This window comes from Dermacentor albipictus, unplaced genomic scaffold, assembly GCF_038994185.2.
Source record: "Dermacentor albipictus isolate Rhodes 1998 colony unplaced genomic scaffold, USDA_Dalb.pri_finalv2 scaffold_67, whole genome shotgun sequence".
Classification (NCBI taxonomy): domain Eukaryota; kingdom Metazoa; phylum Arthropoda; class Arachnida; order Ixodida; family Ixodidae; genus Dermacentor; species Dermacentor albipictus.
This window is the reverse complement of record NW_027225621.1, coordinates 76593-94079: the sequence shown is the minus strand read 5'-3', so window position 1 is coordinate 94079 and position 17487 is coordinate 76593. Positions and strand designations below refer to the sequence as shown.

At 46.0% G+C, this 17487-nt stretch overlaps 3 non-coding genes across 3 annotated transcripts; all 3 read right to left on the bottom strand.

The window, feature by feature from the left end:
- Positions 1–10022: 10022 nt before the first annotated feature.
- LOC139053076 (U1 spliceosomal RNA) lies at positions 10023–10185 on the bottom strand. Its single transcript, XR_011510206.1, has one exon. It is a non-coding gene; the product is annotated as a U1 spliceosomal RNA (small nuclear RNA).
- Positions 10186–10968: 783 nt separating this feature from the next.
- TRNAG-GCC (transfer RNA glycine (anticodon GCC)) lies at positions 10969–11039 on the bottom strand. Its single transcript has one exon. It is a non-coding gene; the product is annotated as a tRNA-Gly (tRNA).
- A 975-nt stretch (positions 11040–12014) lies between these two features.
- Positions 12015–12085, bottom strand: TRNAG-GCC (transfer RNA glycine (anticodon GCC)). The gene has a single exon. It is a non-coding gene; the product is annotated as a tRNA-Gly (tRNA).
- Positions 12086–17487: the final 5402 nt, after the last annotated feature.

Here is a 17487-nt window from a genome sequence, read left to right as displayed (position 1 = left end):
AGAAAGCAAAGGGCAGAATTGTAAAACAACCATCTTTCATGATAATTCGAGTGTGTAAATATTCATTGCATCAATATGTATTGTTCAACAGCACTGCACAAATAAGCATGATCAGGTGCTTATTTGCTCATACTATGTCGCACGCATAGCACAAAGAAAACCTTTTTCAAGAGTTGTCCCTTCTGGCAGATATGAGTGGGCCATAAGCAGCAGAAACTTTATTGCACGACATTATGTAATACTGCTTATGAAAGAATGAAGAGAGTGAAGAAGCTTTTAACAGCAGTACTGCCTCATGCTGCGCTAATAGGAGGAACGATGAGCAAAAACATTTCTGGTAAAGCACTTAAACAGTAACTTTCTGAAAGACTGAAGATTCCAGGTGAGAGTCGGAGGTACACTTGGCCCACACACACCAACAACACGGGCATACTACATGAAACACTGCAGCCTATGGTGTATTACAGTCTATGGGAAAGCTATCTTATACAGAAATCAAGAATGATGCAACAAGCCCTCGACAACACTGCAGACTTTCTTGGCCAGTCTGGCCTCTCGCTTTCTGCTAAGTCAGCTCATATCAACGTCGGAAAAAAAAGAAAGACTATAATCAAGAACTACCCCAGATTTCACATTGTGATCCACATAGCTGGACAAATATGCCCGCAAGTCAACATCCACAAATCCTCAGCTAGTGTAAGCCCATGACGGCAGAGCCAGCACGTGGGTGAAACAATTATGCAGTGCCTGGACACAACTTCCACATCTGGTGAAAAGAATAATCTCGAAATAATGGGGGTGGACGAGTGGATACTATAGAAAATCGCAGATGCTGTGCTTGTGTCCAAGGTAGCGTACGGTATGAATTACCAGCAGCACACAAAAAGACAACTCATCGAATACAGGCATCGGGTAGTAATAGCAGGTCTTTCCAGCTGTAGCATGCTTGAAGACCCCTATGAGAAAGTAACGAACAAGCACCTAGACGGAGTAGAGTTGCAGCCTGCAGCACAAATTCTTTGTCTCAAAGCTCAGAACCTCGTCCCAAGATACTATGCCAGCTAGCATATGAGATGCAAAGACGACTACCTCTCCCTTCAGAAACACAACGTCGGGAGTACCTGAACTTGAAACACAACAGGCCCATACCGTGGAATATGGGGGCAAACAATTAGGCCAGAAGACTATATGCAACTGCAAAACACACAGAGGAGGTTGCTAATCATGAAGATGCAAGCAAACATAAGGCACATATAGTACACTGATCTGGCAATAGCAGTGTAACAGTAGTACGACACTACATAAACTAAACCCCATATAAGTTTGTACCATTCCAGGTCATCCTATACCTATAAAAGCTGAACTGAAAGCAATCAAAGCAGCACTTGTAGTGCAGATTACACCCTGCACAACACCCTGCATGGATTCACTAGAAACTGTCTGTGCCTGCACATCACACAAGATTGTCAGGAAAATCAGGTGATTGACACGCGACTTGCAAGCACATGGCCAGAAATTAAATTACAGGATACGTAGCCATGCAGATATTCCAGGACACAAGCAGGCTTATAAGCCCGACATAATAACTGAAAACTATATGAGTTTGTGTGTATTCATTATTAACTAAAGTGCAACAGATAGACAACAGACAAGAACGAAGTGCACGGTGTGTTCATTTCGTTCCTGTCCATCACATTTCTGTTGCAATATAGTTAATGAATTCACGAGGCTGCACAGAAGAATGATACCTCTGCCCCAGGGCCCGATTTCACATCCAAATCCACGCCTGTGTGCGCGCGCACACACAAATGTTGCAAGAGTGCATAGCGTGAAGCAGTATCAACAGGATGACACTAGATATGGATGAGGACTAACTTTCAACTGAGGTTCATTAGTAAAAATGTGGCGAGCCATATAAATTACCAGAAAAAAAAGGACGATGAGCAAGACGAGAACAAGGTGAAAGCAGGAGCCAACGTTTCGACAAGTGGACTTGTCTTCTTCAAGGTCCACGTGTGGAAACGTTGGCTCCTACTTTCACCTTGTTCTCATGTTGCTCATCATCTTGAATTTCCATCTCCTGCCTTCCCTGAGTTTTCCTCACAAAAAGAAAGACATCTTCGAAGGATAGATAAAAATTGGTGCTTGATGCAGCCAAACATAAATAAAAATGCTACAGAAAGAAAATAGAGAAAAATTCCAAGTGCAGGAAAAAACTCATTACAATTGCCAATCCTGCATGCCAGCACCTTTCAGGAAACACTGTTGTTATTCCAATAGACAGACTGACGGCTTGCATATGCAAGCACATTCTTCCAGTTCCATGCCATTGGGAAAAAAATGAGTTTCCTGGAAGGTAGCCACAAGCACACTTGGTGATCACAATGTTTTTTCCCTGGACTTGTATATCTATATGTATTTTCTCCCTTTCCTGCTTTTATGTTTGGTTTCATCAAGCACTAGTCTTTATCAGGTTTTATTGGTGTACTACTTCGTGGTAACCTTTAGAGATCACTGCATTTTCACAATAAACCTTTTAATTAGAAGTTAGCATACCCTGTTCTTACTGCTTCACACTGTACATTCTTGCTACATTGGCCAAATAAAAAATTTTGTAAGGTATCACGAGGGCCATTAAAGTGACTTGTTGCAGTCTAAAAAAAAAAGACGAATAGCCTGGTTGCAAATGGCACCAGAGAACACATAGGACAAACAAGAAAACCGATATGATTTAACAACCAAAAGTTTAATGTACACACCGAGTAAATGCTCGCTGACAAGCAATAGACTGAACATACACAAAAAGGAGAAGCAAAAATTCATGTGCGTTTCCTGACAGAAAATGCATCCATTTCTAACGGAGGCTGTGCTGACAAGATTAACCCAGCATTTTTAGATCCACAGCTGCCGTAACTTCTCTAGGCAGCCGATCTGCACAGAATGCTAGCTTCTTCCTCTACAATGCACGCTCAGATGTGGAGAGTGCATTGTAGAGGAAGAAGCTAGCATTCTGTGGAGATCGGCTGCCTAGAGAAATTATGGATGCTGTAGATGCAAATACACTGGAAGAATCTTGTGTCAGCATGGCCGCTGTTACACTTTCAGAGATGGATGCGTTTCCTGTTGGGATCTGTATTGACACACATCAGATCTTGCTTCTGCTTTTTGTGTAAATTCGCTTTATTGCTTGCCAAACAGCATTTACTCGGCATGTTCAATAAACTTTCATTTGTTAATACACCTCATGACTGTCTCGGTCTCTAGCAGAAGGGTTCTCATTCTTTTTACAGTGAAGCTGTATATGCCTATGTGAAACACTCATGGTCCGATCCCAAAAACCCTAGTGTAGGGGTATGAGCCATTGTTTAACGGGCTGTGAGCCATTGCATTCGTCTTGCATGATGGACGGAGACATTTCTTGTTGGGTAGACATAGAAATGCTTATGCATTTCAAACATACATTTATCTGCATATTATTACAGGGAAGGGACACAGAGGGGGATGGGGTTAAGACAAGATCATGATGTCATTATTATCTCACAGCAAAGGTGTGGTGGGCCATTGGCTAGACCGATAGTGACGTCGTTTCTCTCTAGCAGCAGAGCACGCGTGCAGCAGTCTCTCTCAGACTTCCCAATAGGTTCGAAAATGTGTCCCTGTATTTAATTAAATGAAATGTGCAGCCCCGGTGTGTCACTTCATAACTACAGTGCATAACTGAGTCATAAACATTATGATTAACGCATTACAAAACACAAGTGCATAACAGAATTCAGAAAGACTGATGGACCCGCTGGATTAACACAATGAACCACTCATTGCACTTTCCATGATGGTGATCTTGCAAAGTGCAGTGTGTGGCATTCCAAATAAACAATGTGATAAACCCAAGCCAAACATGTGCATAACCTCATTAAGAAAAAGAGACATAACCAATAATATAGAAAGACTTGAATAAACCATTGGAATTAACCCAGTGATAAACACTGGGGCTTCACATTTCAGCTTCGCTGGTTTACCGTCTGTACAGGGTGCATGGGCAGCAACTTTTTCTGTTATTGTTTGTTAAGTATTGTATAATGTTGTGCCAGTAAAATACGTTGGGCTAGTTGGTGTAATGTATTGGTGCTGCTTTTTTTGCTGGTTTTTTTCTTAATGTTGTGCCCTTCTTCCTTATATAACAACTTTTTTATTCCCCCTTGCATAATACTCCAACCTTGCAGCCTGCGAGGTATATAAATAAGTACATAAGCACGTCATTCACTCATCTGCATACACCTCGCACCATTCCTTGCTCAACAAACGTCACTGCGTTGATGCCTCGCAGCATGCATCTACATTAACTGCCATTTGCGTTTCGGTATGGTTTGTGAACAGTGTAATGCATAAAGATTACATGACATTAAGGTTGTGACCTATGCGGCGCTTAAGCAAACCTTGCAAAAGATGACATGTTGGATTGTTGAAAATAAGACAAATTGTATATATCGCAGTTACTTTAACAGCATTTAATTGACCACTTGACAGAAACTTCAGTTTGAATAGATTCCAACACGTACGCTAAATCTGCAGTTTTCTTTTTTGCTTATTAATGCATGGGCCATGGTATTACTGCATGACCACATGGTAGATTTGAAAACAAACTGAAATAAATTAGTTTGTTGCAATATAACAATATGTATAGATCACTGCGATTGTAACATGAGAACTTAATACAAACATGCACACTATAGGATGCAGACAAATGCTCAGGACAATCTCCAGAATGTTTGCATCCTGATACTTATGAAAGTGAACGGTTTCATTCCATGGCTGTCAATGAGAGGGAGAGAGAAAACTTTATTGTGTTCGTGGAACAAAAACGCATTGATAAACTTAGACATATAGTCATTGCTTAACACTTTCGAAATGAATAATTATAGCTTGCTATCGACATTGGAGCAGCCTTTCGACAGCAAGAAAAGGAATCAGTTTTTCCAGCTCTGAACATTGAATTGCAGGAAATGCAAGCAGGCATAAAATTCTTCCAATATAATCTGTTTAGGAATACGAAATTGGAATAAACATTGAAGCTTGCACTTGTACTTTCTCTGGCTGAGCAATCTAGTTTGAAATGACTCCCATAAGCATGTGATAACAATGTTGACCTAAACAGGTTAAATGCATGACTAGCTTAAGAAGTCTGGATGATTGCTATAAATTACAGTGAAGAAACTATAATATCTAATAACATTAATAATATAATAATAATATTTATTTCCACAAAACAGGCTAACCGTGAGAGGCGTGCGAGGCTGAGCAGAAAGCTGAAAAATTCTACGGCAAGTGCGCCTGCCGTGGGCCCACGATCCTGCATTATGAATAGCGCGTACTGACATGGTCTTCTTGTTAGAAGTTCCGAGTATACTACCAGCGCGAGACACGGGACAACAAAGTGGACGAGAAGCGTGTCTTTTAGAATGCTATATTACAACGTACAGGTTTCTACAAAAGCGACGGTAACTGCTCGAAACATTTGATGCGTTGGCTTTTGCGCCTTTAGAAATATTTAGAGAGGGCTCCCATATATATATTTGCAGCGCAATCACGGCGATGGACAAATCAGACTAGCGCTAAGGTTGAATTTCACAACACAGTTTTCATTCCACGTCGTAATCACACTGATCGTTTGAGGCTTCGTTCAGGGGCACACGCGGCCGTTTGGGTTGGTGCTTCTTGTTGCGTTTGGCGTAAGAATATGGCTAGGAGCAGGCACCACATATGCGCAATGACGGGCAATATACACGCATCGTTTCTCCAGAAGCTGACGCCGAGCACGGGTAGCGCGAGGATCTTGCTGGGCTGACACAACTTCGTGGCAGCCGAATTACCAATACTGCATATACGGTGAGGGTAGCTATATCAGCTTGTCGATAGGTCATCTTGTAGATTGTTGTAGCGCAGGCAGAACGAAACGGTCATAGAATGTAGATAAGACAACACACAACGCTGAACCATAGAATGAAGAATCGCTGGCTGAACCACCTGCGAACAGCTGTTTCCGTGCGCGATGTCGCACTGAACTAACAAAACCGCCGTCGCGCACCCCAAGACAAATCGTAACTAACGTTCTTAAATTAGTAAACGTACATATTATTTGCTTCTAATCAAGAGAAGTCAATAATATTATAGTGTAAACGTTTTATTCACTAAAATAAAAGAATTATGCACCGTGTGTCACGAAACCTGGCAGTAAGCAACCCTGGGCGTCGCACCAGTCGCATTGTTGAAATCGCAATCATGTGAAATGAGCCCTCTAAAAATCGCATTGCGACGCGTGCGACAGCACCGATTTTCGTCGTTGCAGTCGCAGCATGTGAAACAGCCTTTATGGAGCGAAGCAACATAAACGCTTGAGTGCAGTGGGGTCGTGCGCGGGCCCCGGAGCCTGCGTGCTCCTAACTCCTCAGTCTTACAATAAAGTTTTTATGATGATGATGACTTCGGGTGCGAGCAATGCGCCACAGACAGCAAAGAGCGGTCAATCAGGATCTCCGGGAGTTATTTCATAGGGAGTATGCAGGGGCATTCGCGATGTACAAACAGTATATTCGGCTGGGCAAGCAGGCTGCGGACAAAGCCTTTTGTCAGGACATTACGACATGCAAGATTTTCGGCTTGACGTTTAAATTAGCCTTCGAGAAGCTTACACCTGGCACGCACCTCCCCTCGCTCGAGGGACCAGATGGCGCCTTTACAGCTACAATTTCAGATTGCGCCGCGATTTTATTGCGGGTGCATATCGCTGAAGACTATCGGGCTGCTGACAACGTCTTTTACAGCACAGTCTGCAGCCTTACTAAATGCCCTCACCCGTTAATACCGGATGATTACCCCTTCACGGTGACGGAGATCGAGCACGCTGCTTGCTCGGGGAAGCCACGCGCGGCGCCAGGGCTGGACGGGCTCACCATCATGTTTGTTCGACATTTGTTTCAGGCCCACCCCCAATTTTTTCTTCTGTTATTTAATGCGGCTCTCAGATTGGGGCATGGTCCCTGTCGTTGGAAGCTTTGTAGCATTATTATCATCCCGAAATCCGGCCGTTCGCCTCAGCTCCCTTCCGCCTATCGTAATGCATTCCCTATTCGGCAAGGTTTTAGAACGCTTACTTAATTCCCGTCTTTATTATTTTCTAAATTCTCGTCATCACATACATACCCACTAATTCGGATTCACGCATGCGCGCAGTGCCCCTCTAGCCCTCTACGCCTCTACGCCTTAAAGCAGCGGTCCCGAAGGCTGCAAAAACTCCAGCAGCCTTAGAGCGCTTGATTTTACGGGCGCTTTCGATGGTGCGTGGCATAATATTGTTCTGCTCTTCTCTCCGTAAAAACAGATGGACCAGTAATCTGCACCACCTGGCAAAGCCTTTCTTGACGGACCGTAATTTCGCGTTCCCATCGAACGCGGGGGAGGTGCCGGCCCACCCTTCGATAGGCAGCCAGCAGGGTTCACCCGTTAGCCCTCTTCTGCGGAATGTGGTCATCCACTCCTTTCTTGACATCGAGCGTCCTGAGGGAGTCTGTATCCAAGCCTATGCGGACGACACCATCCTTATAACAGGAACGTCGCGTTTGCAATTGCAGGCACTTGCCGACTCTGCGCTTACCTTGGTTTGCCATTGGGCTCGGCAAAGCAAGGTCAAAATCAGTCACCAAAAATCCTTTTTCGTCTTCTTCAACAACGGCTACATTGGTACATCTAAGCGGCGTCCGTCCATTCGATTGGATGGCGCTTTTCCAAAACACAAGGACCACATTAAACTGCTCGGCATGGTCTTTGACAACAAATTCAACTTTCTTGCTTATGTTGATTACATAAAGACTAAAGCCGATGTATTGGTCACGCGATCACTTAATTTCATCTGCTCCCCCATTTCACGCTTAACCCTGCGATAATCCGTCGCTTGTACAGGCAGGTCTTGCTGCCTGCGATTGCATATGCGTCCCCTGACTGGTGGCCTTCCTTTCCCACTACGCATCTGACCATCCGTGTTCTGTCAGTGCAACGTTCCATTTTAGTTGCACTGACAGGCGCCTATCACACCACCCGCACCTCGGCGCTCGACATCCTAACTGTCCTCCGCTCACGACCGAGCTCGACAGGTTGGCTGCTGAATTCTCTTTGCCGACTCTTCGCCAGTAACACACTTCGGTCAAGACACATTTTATCCCAGCCAGGTGGAATTCCCTTGCGACCCGTGGTTGGATCATCCCCGGGATATATACACGATTACGTTTGCCAAGCTTAGCCCTGCTCAGACCGGCCGAGTCTTCCGCGCGTCGGTGCATCATTTGTACACTGAAGGTGCATTTACCGGAACCTCGGCGGGCGCGGCTTATGTCCTCTTTGATAGCTACAGCCGCCCGGCTTTGGTACGTAAATTTCGCGTGGTGAATGCACCCAGCGAGTATTGTACGGAGCTGCTCAATGCCAATTCGGTGCATATTTACACGGATTATCTATATTTTGCTGATGACCCTTTCCCACCTTCGTGTCACGGATACACGGGTTCGCTCGATTAAGATGGCGGTCATATCCCAAGCGCTCAAAGGGCGTCTTATTCGGTTGTTTCATGTCCCGGGACACAGACGGGTAGTAAGTGATGAGCTTGACGACTCAGCTGCGGCGTGAGCGAGTACTACAGGCTTCACTCGTGAGAGCCTGCTCTCGGTGTGTTCGATCCGCGAGAGAATGTACAAAACTGCCGACAACCTCTGGCGCCAAGATTGGCATCGTGAGGGGAGGGACACCAGTACCGGTGGGTGCGAAGCGTCTCCACGATTCCACATTGGTTTGCCCTTCTCACTTTCTCACACACTTATTTACAGGGCACGGCCACTTTCCGTAATATCTGTTTCGGTTTAACCTCTGTGCCCCAAATCAGTGTGCGTGTGGTGCGGCGTGCGATTCACTATTTAACTTCATGCCCGCGCAGTACGCACTTAGTGTCGCAATTGCACGCCGCCTTACGAGTCGACGACATTATCCCTGATAATTATGCTGCCCTTGTTGCCAATAAGATAACCCGTACATTGCTATTACACTGGCGCGGCAAATTACTCAGTCCGTACCTCCCGTTCTTACATGCTCCCCGTTCCCAGATGCCCATAAATACTTTTTATGATACATTTTTCTTTTACTCCCATATTACTTTTCCATGTATGTTGCACGCCAACTACACTGTTTAAACCAACCACGGTGGGGTTACCACCGTGATAGTTGGCACTGACTGCGTGCTTCACCTTCCTCCTTTCCGTTTCATGCATTCCCCTGTACATTTAACCTCTTTCTCATGCTTCTCCTGTTACTTGCCTCTTCACATTATGTCTGTCTAGCCCGCAGGCTATGCACACTGCAGGTACCTGCTGTTCTGGGTGCTTCTTGCTCTGCCCATTTTCTCGTCAAGGCATCACCGTCATGAAGTCGACAGCATGGAGGCTGCACATGTCCTGTGGGCTTTTCTGCGGAGCCTTATGCTCCCTTTCGTAGCATACAATAAACCGATAGCAGAGGGACAATTGCGCATTACTGCCGAATCCAGACACATTTCATATCCCAAGAAGCACGACTTATAGCCTTCAGCGTTCCGGTTTCAATTTCATTACACTTACTACATCTGTCCTCGGTGCTATGTCTGTATCCTTCAGGCCTAGCTTCCAATTTTTTATTTTCCGATTCATTTATTTTAGATATGGTTTTATGCCAGTTATACTTGATGATGGTGCAGGCTAACCCCCATATTTATTTATTTTTATCTGGGAGACATAAAGCACTTGCGGGCGGTACCCATACGCAGGCTCCCCGCGACCCCCACAGCACTGGAGTGTTCGTGTTACTTCGGTCGAAGCGACCCGCAAGGGCAATATCCCCCACAGGGGCATGATAAACTTGTTGCGAATTCGATTACACGTTTGCACCAAACCCGTCGAGGTGATACACGTCGCCATAGTGAACTATTTTTCGAATTTCATATGGATAGGGGGATAGCGCGAACGCAGTCCCCCACTACCAAAATTGCATGCCCCATCTGCCCCAGTTCGGGGTAGTGGCAGGGGTCAGCACGGGCGCAGTGCAATGCCCGCGCCTCTCCCTGGGGGCACCGCCTCGCTGATCACGGTTACCCCGGCACCAGGTAAGTATGCCGAGGCAGCGCCGCGACATCGGTGCCCACCCCTGGCGATCCGGCATGCGGCGCCAGTGCGGAGTTGACGACGACTAAAGATTACTTTTGTCTCTGAACATAATTCGATGCGCTTTGGAAGGAATTGAAAGCAGAAATGTACATTGCAGAAGCCTGTAAAGCTAAATTTGGCGTGACCTGCAGCTGTACTGAGAGAGGCCGCAATTCTGAGTGATTATCATGCTAGTTTCTGCGAACGCACAGAAGTTGTCACGCCACCAGAGGCGCCACCGCTGCGGTCGTTCCCGAGGTGGCCTTTTCAAAACATCATTTAATTGTTCGTATCAGGCAGCCCAAGGAGATTTCTAAAAACAATGATCCCGCCAACCGGCGATGGAGACGACCGCTTACAACTCCAACAAGTGATGATAGATGAAACGTGTGCGTTAGGATAGAACGATTCGTTTAACTGCTCAATTGCTGGGCGGTCAATTTCTTTAACACACGCCCACTCGGTGATGCGCATTTCGGCAGCTGCAGGGTGACATGTAAAATAAAAAACATGAACAAGTCTGCACAACACAAAATCCCCAGACGTCCGCGAGTAAGGTACGACACAGCACGAACGTATCGTCAGCCTGGCTTCGTCTCCAGCCTGGCTTTTGCGTCTACAAGGCTGTAGTACAGCCTTGAGTAGACGCAAAATTGTCTACAGAAGATGTAAAAATAGGGGGCCAACGGTAATATAAAAAAAAAGTGGTTGACGGAAGAATACTCACTACAAGGTCGAAAAAAAAAAAAGATGCGTCGGCCGGGAATCGAACCCGGGCCACCCGCGTGGCAGGCGAGTATTCTACCACTGAACCACCGACGCCAGATGGCGAAGTGGCGCCGCCATTCAGTGTAGAGGCATGTGAGTGTCATCATAGACAACCGCCGTTTTGCGGTCGTTCGGCAGGCACATAAGTTATCTGGTACACTATGGGGCCATCTAATCGTTACTTCGGCAGGGTGGCTGCCGCCTGAACGGAGGCTAAGTACACTCGCCAGCTGCAGAAATAAATTTGCTGTTCGCCGAACAGGGGTGTTGAGCGAACCGTGCCAACTGCCATTCAGTTTGCAAACAACTCCACTGAAGGTCGAAGAATTGCCACCAGCGGTAGGCAATTAGGCTGAAGAGCAGATGAACAAATGAATATACTCTACTGAGAAAAGTGCGGCCTTGTGCATTAAGATGCACAGTGGCACATAGCGTCCGGGTCCTTTGTCTGAATTTCCAATAGCATGAATTACCGCTAACTTAATTGGCCCGGACGAATTTTTCGTTGTAAGTGCGAAGTTTTAAAATTATTTCCGATTGACCGTCGGAGTCCTTGAGAGGTGATTATTTAACTCGAGCCATCCTGCCTTGTCTAACGGTGCTATAGAGAGAAATTCTCGAAGAAGGATCGATTTTTGGGCGAGTTGGTACTGGTTGAACATCTTGGAGGGGCAGCGCAATAAGACGAAGACAGAAGGCAGGAACACACAGGACAGCGCTGAACTCACAACGAACTTTATTCGAAGGCAAAAAATGCCTTCGAATAAAGTTAGTAGTGAGTTCAGCGCAGTCCTGTGTGTTCCTGCCTACTGTCTTATTGCGTTGCCCCTTCAAGATGTTACTTCAACATTTCTTTCTCATCCCCCCCCCCCCCTCTTATACATTGAGTCACGATTATTCTATGGAAATAGCAGCGACGGAGGCGATGTAGCCGCCTTCATTCGGATGGCATTACCAAAACATCAGCACAAGAAAGCATCAACATGACAAGGGCAAAAATGACACTAGAAAAGTGAGAGAAAAAAAAAATGCGGCGGCCGGGAATCGAACCCGGGCCACCCGCGTGGCAGGCGAGTATTCTACCACTGAACCACCGACGCTTCTTTTTTCTTTATTACTTTTTTATCAGTTTCTTTTCTTTATTACCTTGATTTCAACACCACTCGAACGCGTACAAAGTAGGTCATTTGGTGCAGAAAAATAACCTTACATCACTTCGAGAGACTGTACATATTTAAAAGGCCCTCAAAGAGGATATCACAGACGCCAAAGTGTCGAGCTCCTCAAACCACTCTGGCGGTTCAATCGTGTGCTTGAGGGCATCACGTGTGTACCTAAGACTTTCACTTAGGCGTTCCCTCGCAGATCTTTCATCTACGCGGGCATTCCTGATATCCATGCGCGTTTTCCACACGCTGCTCATACACAAAAGCATTACCAAGTCAGCCGCCACTCCCCCTGTGTCTGCACACGGTAAGAACCGAATACCGAAAGGACTTCACGGCAGTTATTTCTTCAGAGTTCGTTTTAGGACATCCCACAAGAAAACTGAATCATGACAATCCAAAAAGATGTGCTCAATAGTTTCAGGTTTCTTACATATGATGCAGTTAACAGACCATGGAACAAAGAAGCTCTTGCTTTGCAGCCATGGCTTCACAAGGAGAGTGCCCGAATGCAATTGAAAAAGGAAGGTTTTCGCTGAAGATCTAACCGGCATTTTTCTAGCGCGTTTCAGCACATTGCGTTCAGGTCCTATGTTATACATCATGCGGTAAACAGGATGCGGCAAGAAAACGTCAACCAGATCACTATAAAGTTTCTTACGCGTCACTGAAGTCAAAAATTCATTCGAAAAATGCGCTTTCAGTAAAGAAAAGGACATAACTTCCCTCAGAAGGCCAATTGGTGTTCGAGTACGTTCTTTGCTTATGAGACAACCCACTCAGGCAAGGAAGAACTCAATCTCACCTGAATAACAGTACGTAGAAATATATCACTTGGGTCCCTTAAGAAAAAGAACCTACTAACAATCTGTTTCAAAAACGAATGTGTTAATCCTTCACCGAATGAAACAAGTTACACCGGCTAGTTCTCTCCCAAGGAGATCCCCATATATATACCGCAAACACTCTGTGAAGTTTCTGCACCGAAATCCTTGCCATGCATAACACTTGTAGTACATAATACACCTTTGTAACTAAAAACAAAGTGCGAACACTAGCTCTTGAAAACATCGAAAAATTATGCCCGCCCCACTTTTCTGTCTGATCTTTTAACTCTTTTTACTTCTTCGATCCAATGCGCGGCACTGTCACGATAATGTTGTAATGGCACCCCAAAATATTTTCGAGGGGTAACGCTCCAGTTCATATTGCAAAAAAACTCGGGTACTTGTGGCCAGCTGCCGTGCCATAAACCTAGGCACTTAGTCCAGCTGACAGCACTTCCAGTAGCGGCGCAAAAGGAAACAACCTCTTTCATAGTGTTATTCACGCTTTCTGTATCACGACAAAAAATTGCCACGTCATCTGCATAAGCCAGAACTCTAGTCTCAATTCCTGCGTAGATAAACCCACGAATAGATTGGCTCTTAATTATTTTCAAACAGAAAGGCTCTAAATACAAGGCAAATAAAAGAGGCGACAAACAGCATCCTTGTTTTACTGATGATTCCACTTTCATACTGGCGCCTAATTTCCTATTAATTACTAACTGCGCAGTGCAATTCTTGTACACCATTCTTACTCCATCTGTTATCACTGCACCTGCTTTAACATGTTCTAAGATCAAAATTATGACATCATGGACAACTCTGTCAAAAGCCTTTTCAAGGTGAACTTGTATCATAGCGACTCTGTCCTCTCTTTCATCGCAGCATTCCAGTATGGTCCTTGCAGTATGTATATTCGAAAAGATCGATCTGCCTTTGATACCGCATGTCTGATGGGGGCCCACATGTTCTTCTATAACGGTCTGCAATCGTCGCACCAGTACTTTAGTGTAAACTTTATAGTCCGTATTTGTCAAGCTTATTTGTCTGTAGGCTTCAACCGCCAAAAGTCGCGCACGATCTTTTACTTTAGGAATTAAAATAACGTGCGATGTCCGAAAAGAAGGAGGTGCTTCCTTATTCTCGTACATCTCCCTTATCACGCGATGTAGTGATACAGCTATTCCACTTTTAAAGCTCTTATAGAAAGCCCCTCCAAGACCATCAGGCCCCGGCGACTTGCCGGGAGTAAGTTCGTCAATCGCATCCTCAACTTCTGAAAGGCTTATTGGTCTGTCGAGCGTTTCACAGACCTCGTCTGATAATGTTGGCATTAATGGCAAGAAGTCAGTTCTAAACCTTTCGATATCACATGTCCTTTTCCCCATCAAACTTTCATAATATGACTCAAATGCGTGCTCAATCATTCCAACATCACTAGTGACTTCCTCTTGATATCGTATTTCTGTTATTTCTTTGGAAACCGCGTGTTTCATCTCGTCACTTATTGCTCGCTTGGTAGGCGTCTCCCCCATCCATAAACTCTCCGCCCTTGCCCTTAACACCGCACCCCTGTACTTTTCTTCATCCATGACTTCAAGTTCAGACTTAACTTCTTTGATTTCTTTCGAAAATAAGCCAGCCGAAGAGCTTTCTGCGCTGAGCATATATTTTAGCCTAAGGTGTAATTCCTTCTCACGCTCTTTTGCTTTGTGATGGACTACGCATGCTCTTTCTATCGCGGTGAATTTAACGTCTCTTTTGAAGAGTTCCCATTCTGCAATGAAGAACGCTGACGTAGTTATGCAGAGCAAATTTTCGAGCTTTCCTTGAACTGCTTTTTGAAAAACGTCGTCTTGCAAAAGCTTATCATTTAGCTTCCATAAGTCCCAGCTGAATTTAGATGGTCTTTGTTTCTTTCCTATGGTTGACATAACTAGGCAATCATCGATAAAACTAACATGTAACACTTGATAACTTGAAAATAACGGTACAAAGGTTGACGGAGCATAAATTCTGTCTACCCTGCCATGACATGACACTGACCTTGATAGTGCGTATACATAGTATGGTTTTCACTTGACAACACGTAATCAATGTCTTCAAGCTCTTGTTGCCTTACAATAGAACTTAAAAGCAATGCACTTTTATCAAACACTAGTCAACTTAGATTTATCTTCTGGAAAGCAAACACAATTAAAATCACCCAGTAATATGACATGTCTTTCACAATTCAAGTACTGCTGAATATCACCAAAAAAGACTTCCCACTCCCGTGCTACGTTCGGAGCACAAACACATATAGCCCTCCAAGGCATCTCTGAAAAAGTAAAATCGCAGAGGACCATTCTGCCATCCTCGGATGATGTGACGGCTTCAACTACAGCAATACTGCTACGCAAAAGAATAAGGCAGCCCCCAGACTTACCTACCGCATGACATATACTTACGGTATATCTAGGACGGAAAACGTTAACCATTTGCTCCGTGCATTCATCAGTTGCAATTTTTGTTTCTTGAATGGCCAATAAGTCAATATTATTTTCAATAAGAATACGGTTAACTTTGCATTGCCTTCTACGCCCGCTAAGTCCACGCACGTTCAACGTCGCGACACAAAGACCAGTCGAAAAATTAGCTGCCATTTAACGGGAGGAGAATCCAAACCAATTACCGCACATCGTCCGTCTCACATCTGCTACGATGACTCGACGGTCTAGGGAGGCGAACCATGGTTTTCTGGACATCAAAGCCCAATGACGACGGCCGACGCACATCCTGCCCACAAACCCCAGTCCCCAGACCCCAACAATTTTTCCTAACCCGGGAATGGGTTGTAGAAGGGCGTTTGGGTTGTAGAACGGCATTTGGCAGGAACGCCGGGCTTGGGCTTGAACGCCGGTCGGCGTCCCGGGGTAGCTTTCGGAGGAGGCTCGTCATTCCCAGTCTCTTGATCATCCGCCTCTTCGTGATGCCTTTTAGCAGGTGCACTACTTGACGTTGGCGTCACGGTGTCGTCAGTTTCGTGCTGTTCACCGGTCGTCACTTCTGCTGATGTGCACGTTTCTTTGGCCTCTTTTACCTCGAACTCTATCGAGTTAGTTGGTTCCACCGTGTCATCCCATGGGTCTTTCCAGCCGTCCGATGACTTTTCTTCATTAACAGTCGTTGCCGTCTTCAGGGGCGTTAACACCAAGGGCTGGGTCTCTTTCCCTTCGCCTGCGGCTTCCACTGCGTCGACCGCGTCCATCAAGTGATCTGTGACATCTTCCTTCAATGCCGGGCCTGTCACTGTGGCATAGGTTCGGACGCACTGGGTCTCGTCGTGGCCGAAACGACGACAAAGCCCACAGCGTGGTACACGGCACTCGCGTCGGATGTGCCCGATGCCGCGGCATCGGCGGCAGAGGGGAGCTCTGCCAGGGACGTGCACGAGCGCAACATCTTCCGCCACTCGCAGCTGGTGGGGCAAGTCTTCAGCGGTGACGCCTACCTTCAGCTTAATAGTGATAGTACGGGTGGTTGACCCTTTGTCAACGCATCCTTGTACCCGCCACCTGTCCCTGGTGATCTCAGTCACCTTTCCAAAAGGCGACAAGGCAGTGCGAACGTCGTCGTCAGGTACACCGTGAAGCAGCCAGTAGAGCTTGATACGGACGCCTCGGTCACACGGGTCGACGACCACACATCGGTGGTCTTTGACATCAAACGCGTCTGCAGCGATAATCCACTTTCTCCCTTCTTCGTCCTTGAAAGTCACTGCCCACAGATGGTTCATTTTATATGCACCCCGTGCAACCATTTCCGGCATGAGAAACAGCCGTGTAAGAGCGTCACGAAAATGTTCCACTCTGTAAGGCCTCGCCTTAACGTCACCATGTAAAAACACCGTATGCGGAACGGACGCACCTGTTGGCAGCGTTGGTAAAATCATTTGGTAGTCCTGACCTGGTTTTTCGGTTGACCTGATACCGCGGCCCAAAAGGGTCGCTGAAGCCGCTCGTGAAGAGCCCGACATTCCGCGTCCGCTCACCTAGGCATAACGGGGCACGTGCAGGCACAACTACTAGCTCAGTGCCGCTACCAAGACGCATCTGATGTGGGATGCGGTCTGGTGCGACACCCTCACGCCACAAAACCCGCACTAGACGCGTCGACGACTCGGCGCCCTCAAAGTCCCCGGTCTTTCACCGATCACTGATGCCTTCCTTTACCTCGCCATACTCTCGGAAGGCACTAATTCCACCTACCTGCTGAATTACTCCAGCATGTTCCTCGTTTCTGTTTCATGCATTCACCTGTACATTTAACCTCTTATGCTTCTTCCGTTACTTGCCTCTTCGCATAATGTCTGTCTAGCCCGCAGGCTATGCACACTCCAGGTACCTGCTAATCTGGGTGCTTCTTGCTCTGCCCATTTTCTCGTCAAGGCATCACCGTCATGAAGTGGACAGCTTGGAGGCTGCACAAGTCCTGTGGGCTTTTCTGCGGAGCTTTATGCTCCCTTTG